The 9,168-nt window shown below is 42.6% G+C and overlaps 1 long non-coding RNA gene across 1 annotated transcript in view; it reads left to right on the forward strand.

The window, feature by feature from the left end:
* Positions 1 to 8,797, forward strand: part of LOC141097326 (uncharacterized) — a 55,651-nt gene extending 46,854 nt beyond the window's left edge. Inside the window, exons 2-3 of the long non-coding RNA XR_012233914.1 lie at positions 5,534 to 5,624; positions 7,506 to 8,797. This is a non-coding gene — a long non-coding RNA (uncharacterized lncRNA). The remainder of the gene's footprint in view (positions 1 to 5,533; positions 5,625 to 7,505) is intronic.
* Positions 8,798 to 9,168: the final 371 nt, after the last annotated feature.

Genomic DNA, 9,168 nt, shown 5'->3' on the forward strand with positions numbered 1-9,168 from the left:
ACTTTGTCAATGCCTCAGTAACTGGGCCCAGCGACTACTACGCCGAAAGACCACCATCCCGAATGGCGAGAGATGTCTGGACGGCTAAGTTGACTATATAATTAAGGACCCGTAGTCGGCCATACCGCGGCCCTATAGTGACCGGCTACTGCCAGAAGTAGTCGTGTTCTACCCGTTTGTGTTTGCTTGTATAGAGCCCTTGCGAGGGCAACCCGTGTTACCCCTTTTGTTGATCAGGCCGTGACTAAGGAAAGTTCCCTCTAGTCTTATAAACGTTACTATAGAAAGCACCAAATTGTCTCGCGACTAGTCACTGCATCCTGCGTACCTGCAAACCCCCACACCTTTATAATATGTGGGTGACTGTGAAAATATCATTGCTTGTGGGGGACCGTACAGGGGCATCACACTGTGTGTGGGAGGGCAGTTTTGTTGGCATCATACTCTGGGGGGGTCATGAAAGGGGCAACATTTCTGTGTAAGTTCCACAATACATGTCACTTTCCCTGCCTTTCTAAATTGGGAGAGATGCCGTCATGTGTGACTATGCCTTTGCACTGTAAACCACCTACTCTGCTGAATATATTTTTGGGGTTTGGGGAAATGGAGACCAATTAGGACTGGTGTTATTTGGACCCATGATTTCTTTGTACGCCCCTGCCTGAAACCTTATTTATTGACTTTCCAGTATGTAATAATGAACTCTAATGACAAGTCCTTCACCTTCATAGGGAGTGTCTGATGCAGGTATAAAGATATTCCAAGTACAAATACATGTTTAACTGGTTATGTGTAGCCTGCAGGCACCTTTTAAAAGCTTGTATGGCGACTTTAACAAAATATTTCTCCATTAATCAGGAAATGCCACTACCCTATAACTCAAGTAGTTCTGTCAAGTTATACATTCCTTTCAGTTGTTTACTTCTTCTATATATTGCTGAGAAAGCGAAGTAATAACCACCATGGTTGCCATTATTGTTTTAATATGAATGACATCCGTTTACCAGACTGTGGTATGAAAGAAAAAGTGCGAAAACTCCTCACTGATGTCCACACTCCTCCAAGGCCAAAGACAGGCTTATACAGTGGCATGTAAAAGTTTGGGCACTCCTTGTCAAAATAACTATTATTGTGAACAGTTAAGCAAGTTGAAGATTAAATGATCTCTGAAAGGCGTAAAGTTAAAGATGACACATTTCCTTTGTACTTTAGGCAAAGAAATATATATTTTTTTATCTCTTGTACATTTTAAAAATTACAAAAAGGAAAACTTTGGGCACCCTTGGAGATTTGTGAGCTCAGATAACTTTGGCCAAGGTTTCAGACCTTAATTAGCCTGTTAGAGTTATGAATTGTTCACTCTCATCGTTAGGAAAAGCCAGATGATGTAAATTTCCCAACTTTATAAAAACCTAGACTTCTCTGTGCCAAAAAACAGCAGCCATGGGTTATTCTAAGCAGCTGCCAAACACTCTGACAAAGGTGGAGGCCCACAAAGCAGTAGAAGGCTATGAGAGCATAGCAAAGTATTTTAAAGTTGCCCTTTCCTCAGTTTGAAATGTAATTAAGAAATGGCAGTTAAAAGAAACAGTGGAGGTCAAGATAAGTTCTGGAAGACCAAGCAAAATTTCAGTGAGAGCTGCTTGTAGGATTGTTAGAGAGGCAAATCAGAAGTTTAAAAGAGGATGGCTTCTACAAATGGATAATGATCCTAAGCACACGTCAAAATCCACAATAGACGACCTCAAAAGGCACAAGCTGAAGGTTTTACAATGGCCCTCACAGTCCCATGATCTGAACATCATTGAAAATCTGTGTCTAGACATAAATATAACAGTGCATGCAAGACGACCAAGGAATCTAACAGAACTGGAAGAATTTTCCAAGGAAGAATAGATGAAAATCCCTCAAACAAGAAATGAAAGACTCTTGACTGGCTACAAAAAGTGTTTTCAAGCTGTAATGATTTCAGAAGGGGATGCAACTAGATACTAACCATGCAGGATGCCCAAACTTTTCCATCAGCTCATTTTCCTTTTTGTAATTTTTAAAATGCAAAAAATTAACAAAAAAAATGTTTTGCCTAAAATACAAAGGAAATGTGTCACCTTTAACTTTAGGCCTTTTAGAGATCATTTCATCTTCACCTTGTTTAACTGTTCATAATAACAGTATTTTTTAGCAGGGGTGCCCAAACTTTTAAATGCCACTGTTTACTTTTGTAATAAAGGGTTGTCCACAAACCAGCTTATAAGAGTTCCAACTTCTCCCTCATGACTAATAATTAGGTCACAGGAGGATTCTCATTGAAAGTTTGGGGATGCAGTGTTAAAGGGAATCTGTCACCCCTTTTTTTGAACATGAGCTGCCGGCACCGACATCACAGGCTTATCTACAGCGTTCTGTAATGCTGTAGATAAGCCCCCTATGTAACCCGAAAGATAAGAAAAAAGAGTTAGATTATGCTCACCGGGGGGGCAGTCCGGTCTTGGTCCGATGGGTGTTGCGGTCCGGCGCCACCCATCTTCTAATGGTGACGTCCTCTTCTTTCCTTCCTGTCGTGGCTCCGGCGCAGGCGCACTGCTCTGCTCTGTTGAGGGCAGAGCAGAATACTGCAGTGCGCAGGCGCCGGACCTCTCCCGGCACCTGCGCACTGCAGGACTCTGCTCTCAACAGGACAGAGCAGTGCGCTGGAGCCATGACAGGAAGAAAAGAAGAGGACGGCATCATATGAAGATAGGAGGCGCCGAACCGGACCGCGACACCCATCGGACAGGACTCGCCGCCAGTGAGTATAATCTAACTCTTTTTTCTTATCTTTCAGGTTTCATCGGGGGCTTATCTACAGCATTACAGAATGCTGTAGATAAGCCCCTGATGTCAGTGCTGGCAGCTCATATTCGAAAAAAAGGGGTGATAGATTCCCTTTAAGTACAGAGGAGCCGGTATGGGAGGTGAGTATTATTATTATTTTTTTGCACCTCTATGGGCCCATTAGCAAAGGATTGTGCAATAGTGACAACTCGTTATGTCAGTTTTTCTAAACTATCTGGAGTAATTGGTTATAAATCATCTTTTACAGGACTGATACTGGTCCTGCCCTACTACAGAATTCTCTACCGGCACAAGAACAACTGGACATATAAGTCCTAAAGTCAATATTTATAATCCTTCTGTTAAGAAGCTCAACTTGAAACTCAAGTTCTACATAGACCATTTTATCAGGTTTTAGTGGTCACAAGTCATAGGAGCATTCAGTATGACAGAGGATTGTCACAGAGAGATCTATAATATTACCCTGGCAAAAATAAGAGCCTCCACGATGGGTATCAGTCACTATACCCATGTGGAGCTTGGTCCTTACATTAGTTCTATTGGCTCAGTCTTTTCATTCAAGGTAAATGCATTTAGAGCAAGAGACTTTCTAGAACTTGCATTAGAATCATAGAATGGTAGGGTTGGAAGGGACCTCCTGGGCCATCTGGTCCACCCCTCTGCTCAAAGCAGGATTCACTAAATCATCCCAGACAGATGTCTGTCCAGCCTCTGTTTGAAGACTTCCATTGAAGGAGAACTCACCACCTCTCGTGGCAGCCTGTTTCACTCATTGATCACTCTAACTGTCAAGAAGTAGTTTTCTAATATCTAATCTGTGTCTCCTCCCATTCAGTTTCATCCCATTGCTTCTAGTCTTCCCTTGTGCAAATGAGAATAAAGATGATCCTTCTACAATGTGAAAGCCCTTGAGATATTTGTAGACAGCTATTAAGTCTCCTCTCAGCCTTCTCTTTTGGAAGCTAAACATTCCCAAACCCTGTAACTGTTCCTCATAGGACATGGTTTGCAGACCGGTCACCATTCTGGTCGCTCTTCTCTGAACTTGCTCCAGTTTGTTGATGTCTTTTTTAAAATGTGGTGCCCAAATCTGGACACAGTATTCCAGATGAGGTCTGACCAGAAAGGAATAGAGGGCAATAATGACTTCACGTGATCTAGACTGTATGCTTCTGTTAATAAATCCTAGAATTGTATTTGCCTTTTTTGCTGCTGCATCACACTGTTGACTCATGTTCAGTCGGTGATCTATTAGTATACCCAAGTCTTTTTCACAAGTGCTGTTGCTTAGCCCTATTCCTCCAATTCTGTATATGCTTTTTTCATTTTTATTGCCCAGATGTAGTAGGTCATTTATGAGCCAAAACTTCAGACATAAATATTTATAACAAAAATTTTGGGTCATTATTGGAAGCTCCCAAGTAGCGTTGTCTGCTAATATGGACAGTACAAGCAAGACCAGATCTCCTTGAGCTTCGAGGAACGGAGGTAACAAAACCCTTTACTCTTGCTGTGGTCTTTTAAATCAGAAAGTTGGTGAAAACTTGGTGGGTTCCTTCTCCATTTGAAGGGAGGCTTACAATCTACTACATCTGTGTGTTCCATTTGTGCATTTGCACATTTTTGCTTTTGGATAAGGAAAGTCACATTCTTGGGCTTTCAATGGAGGTGTTCTCTGCAAATGTCGGCTTAACTGGTCTGAAGGATTGTGTATTTTTTTTTTTAAAACAATTCGATGAATTCTGACAGATATAAATTATGCCAGACATGCAACTCTGCCTTCTCTCGCCTGTTTCTGTGCACCGCTGACCCTTTATGGAACTTTAGCACTTTGGGCATTTCTGAAATTGGTTCTGAAGAATGTGGAATGGTGACTTCGTCCAGATCGAGCTTCTCTACTGTTGTCCTCTTTCCCTTTTTGAGGTTTTTTTTTTTTTAAATCCTTTCCTATAGAACATACATTGTGTCAACTTAAAAGGAAGCAATATGCAATAGAAACTGACTGACGACTTGTTATTGGCAAAGGAGTGGATGCACTATGTACTCTTTATGTATTTAGGAGTGCCTGACATCGGGTCAAAAGTGGACAGCTTGTGCTGTAATTTTAGTCCTAGTGCTCCACTGAGTATTCCCTTTTTTTTTTTTTCAAAATCCAAGATATAGTTCCAAATATGTGGGCCCTTTTTATTTGTTGCAAATTCTTATGTTTTTATTTTTTTACAAATGGGGCATGGCACACAGAATTCTGTGGGGAGTATTTTTAGGATGCTCGGCATGATTACTCTATGACTGAGCCACGACCCCTGGAAAACGCTGTGAAAATTAGCACCAAATAATATTAATAAAAAAGGCAAACCGTGGGAATAAAGAGCAAAAAATTGTCCCCTTATGACCTGGTGACCCAGCCTCTGTAAGAGGAATATTGGAAGCTGTTAGTGGTTTTGGAGTTGTGACCAAAGTATTAATCATAAATGGGAAACCGCGTCACAGTGTTTGCACCAAGTGTCTCTATTTTTTGGTTTGTATGGGTGGCAGATTAGTTTTCTATCTCCCCCAGCGTTGGGAAATTCTTGGCTATTTCGACTTGATGTTTTTGCATGTGGATAAATCGAGGTTTACTTTTCCCAGCTTGGTGAAGGATGCATTTCTAGTACAGTAAGATTTCAGGCTGCTTTTATGCTTTGTCTTATGATCCCAGATTGGATACAGCAGTCGCAAGGGATGAGGTGTAATCGCTTCAGGTTGGGTGTGTGAAGATTGCAGAGGACCAGGCGAGAAGAGCAGAGAAGGTGATTATTTTTTCACTACTTTCAAGAAGCTGGGGATCTATGGGTAATCCTCAGCAAAGCCTGCATCGGTTGTATTTTTTGTGGCTTTTGACCTCCCGACTGAAACCAGTAGGGAAATAGCGCATGTACCATGGGCAGCATGTATCAGACATTGGCTACGTGATTTGTGCTATATATGTTTAACTCACTGTTTCAGAGAGAAACAAAGTTTAATAGCCACCGGAGCCACATGGGTGATTAGTCGGAAAGGTGAGTCCACAGTGGCTTCTGCTGCCAATGACTGACAGGTCTCGCCCTGTACACACACAGGGAGAGATCAATCAATAAAGGGGTGCAGGCGGGGAGAAGTCGCCTGGAATCGACCTCTCTAACTAGTCTAAGTGGCTTTTAAAATATGTTTGACATCTTTTTAGAGTCCAACATACCTGGCTGAAATCATACAGTCAGTGTCTGACGCTTGCTGCCCATGGTTCTGGGCGGCATGAATCCACCATCAGGTTCCTTTTAATGGGAGCGGTGTAATGGTTAATTTTCCCTGAGGTGGAGCCACAGAAGTGAACATACGCTGTCGGGTTCCCTAAAACTATGATCCCTACGTTGTCGGGTTCCGCCAAATTACGATCCACCATCAGAGGTCCTTCACACAAAATATTGTCCTACAATATATGAATGGAATGGATGTTGTCACCTGGGCACATTCATCACCTTTCTTTATAAAAAATGTCACTTTTTATTCCAGATCTGACTGAGCAAACCAATTTAGAAAGGAATGTCACCGGACAACACATATCAGAGCGTAAGAATACATGATGTAAATGTAACATACGTCTGTAATATTCAGGTCTCTTCAGCAAATTACCAGAATACTGTACATAATAAAACACTACATATCTATAAACATTACTATGTGATAAGCTTCCTATATGGGTCGCTGTGTCTGTCTCCTGTCCTCGTTAGTACATGCTGCCATCTTGTGCAAACAAGCCGTGATTTTGCACATTCTGCCAAACTGGTTGTGCTGGATGAATCACTGCTCTGTAATATTTGCACTGCTGACAAAAGTTTCACTGATTATCTCGGGGAACAAAGTTCATGAGGACAATCATCTTCAGATTTCTTCTATTGTACTGGTGTAGCAGCACCTTTTTGATGCAGTAGCATGGAATACAATTAGTGATGAGTGAGTATGCTCGGTTCTCGGATTTTCCCGAGCATGCTTGGTTCCCCAAGTTTTCGAGCGTGCTCGGAGATTTGGTTTGTGTCGCCACAGCTGCATGATTTGCGACTTGTAGACAGCCTGAATACTTGTGGGGAATGCCTGTTTGTTAGGAATTCCCACATGTATTCAGGCTGTCTAGCAGCTGCAAATTATGAAGCTCCGGCGACACACCGGTGACATGCTTGGGAAAAGGTACTTAGTTAACACAATTTTGATAGATAAAATGCAAAAGCCATCCCACCACTCAACGGTGACCCTAATCGTGATGGTCCTAACCTCCAATATTTAAAACCTTACCATTTAAAAGTAACATGCATGTGGATACGGGCTAAAAAGGACTGAACCCGGCTAGTAGACCTAAAGCCATGTTTGAACTGGTCATTGTATTCATGTGGTTCCCTATGGCTGTGTGTCTACTAGCCAGACTCAGTCCTTCTCAGCCTTTATCCACATGCTTGTCAATTGACAAATGGTAAAGTTTTAAATATTAGAGGTTAGGACCATCCCAGTTAGGGTCACCGTGAAGTGGTGGGATGGATTTTGCAATTTTTTTATATCAAATTTAAGTTAACTAAGTACCCGATGTTGTTTTCATGCACTATGCTGTTTATTTACTGGAGGGTATTTACCTATTATGTTTCTGTCTTTGTTTTTATCCATAGAACTACTGTCTATAAAAAAAAAAAGTCTTTTATTCTGTTATCCAGAAACTGTACTGGGACTCCCGCAGCATCATCTACTGACCTATCAAAGGAGTTGTCTCATCCTGCTACATGGGCAAAACTGCTTGAAAGGCCACACACACTTTGTGGCAGCGATGTTTTGTTTTATTTTCTCCAGCAAAAAAATGCACTATGAATGCAGTCAAAAATCAAGCAACTGTGCAACTCACCTTTTACTAAGAATTCTCTCCATTTCCAAGATCAGAGTGATTTTTACTGCTTAGTTTGCCTAAATTCCTGGCTACCTCTGCAAGGCATTATAGGTAGCTGTTTTCCTAGGCAGGGTGCAAGCACTTTACTGTAGAACTAGCAAACATTGCTCTGAAGCTGTGCAGGTTGCTGGATCCAACCATACTCCGTATTCCTGCAAGGCTGTCTCTAGCAGTATTGGAGAGTGAACAGTTGGGATTAGCAGGGTGGACGTATTCTCGGTGTGAACTGTCAATCTTCAGGAGTACACCACACCCAAGCATGCACGAAGACGTGCGGCTGAGAAGCAGTACGCTCATGAAGATAGGTGAGCGGAGCGCTCCTGAGTATAGATGAGGAGCGGTGCGCTCCTGAGGATAGATGAGGAGCGGTGCGCTCCTGAGGATAGATGAGGAGCGGTGCGCTCCTGAGGATAGATGAGGAGCGGTGCGCTCCTGAGGATAGATGAGGAGCGGTGCGCTCCTGAGGATAGATGAGGAGCGGTGCGCTCCTGAGGATAGATGAGGAGCGGTGCGCTCCTGAGGATAGATGAGGAGCGGTGCGCTCCTGAGGATAGATGAGGAGCGGTGCGCTCCTGAGGATAGATGAGGAGTCGGGCGCTCCTGAGGATAGATGAGGAGCCGGGCGCTCCTGAGGATAGATGAGGGCAATAATTTGAGCAGCATATTGTTTGACTACTTCTGCTTGAGGTGTATTATGAATATGCCCCTATTTAAACAAGGCATTTTGTTTTTTTACCAATTTTTAACAAATATTGATACATTGTTTGTCAGTTTTATTATTTTGATTTCTATATTTGTTTTCTGCATGTGGGCCCATCTTGTATAAGCTGCTGTCTACTGTTATAGTTCCAGTATGTGCTTTCTAGCAGCCTCATTGACAAAAAAAACTGGCGTCTCTGACACCTGACATTACTACAGGAGAGTTTATTTGGCATGCTCTGACCTGTGCAGTGGTCATTGTGCAGGAAGAGGGAAAATGTGGATTTTGATACCACCAATTAGGGCTCATTATCACTTGCGAGAGACTCACACGATTCTTGTGCGAGTCTCTCGCATGAAAACCTGGCACTGCCGCCGGCACTCTGACCGGAGCGTGCGGCTACATGTATTTCTATGCAGTCACACGCTCTGGTCCCAGTGTCGGCGGCAGTGCCAGGTTTTCATGCGAGAGACTCGCACAAGAATCGTGCGAGTCTCTCGCAAGTGAGTATGAGCTCCTAGTGTTATGGTGGATGTTGTGTTATCTGTCTTCAGCTTTCACCAAGTCTTGTAATCTCAACTGTGATGATAACGAGATGACGGCTCAGAAGTGATTGTTACATACTGGGAAACAAGAGCCTGATAAACTCTGTGATCAACTACAAAACTGCAATATTTCAGGATTAATATAT

This window comes from Dendrobates tinctorius, unplaced genomic scaffold, assembly GCF_039654945.1.
Source record: "Dendrobates tinctorius isolate UK_male_01 unplaced genomic scaffold, ASM3965494v1 ptg000084l, whole genome shotgun sequence".
NCBI classification, from domain to species: Eukaryota; Metazoa; Chordata; class Amphibia; order Anura; family Dendrobatidae; genus Dendrobates; species Dendrobates tinctorius.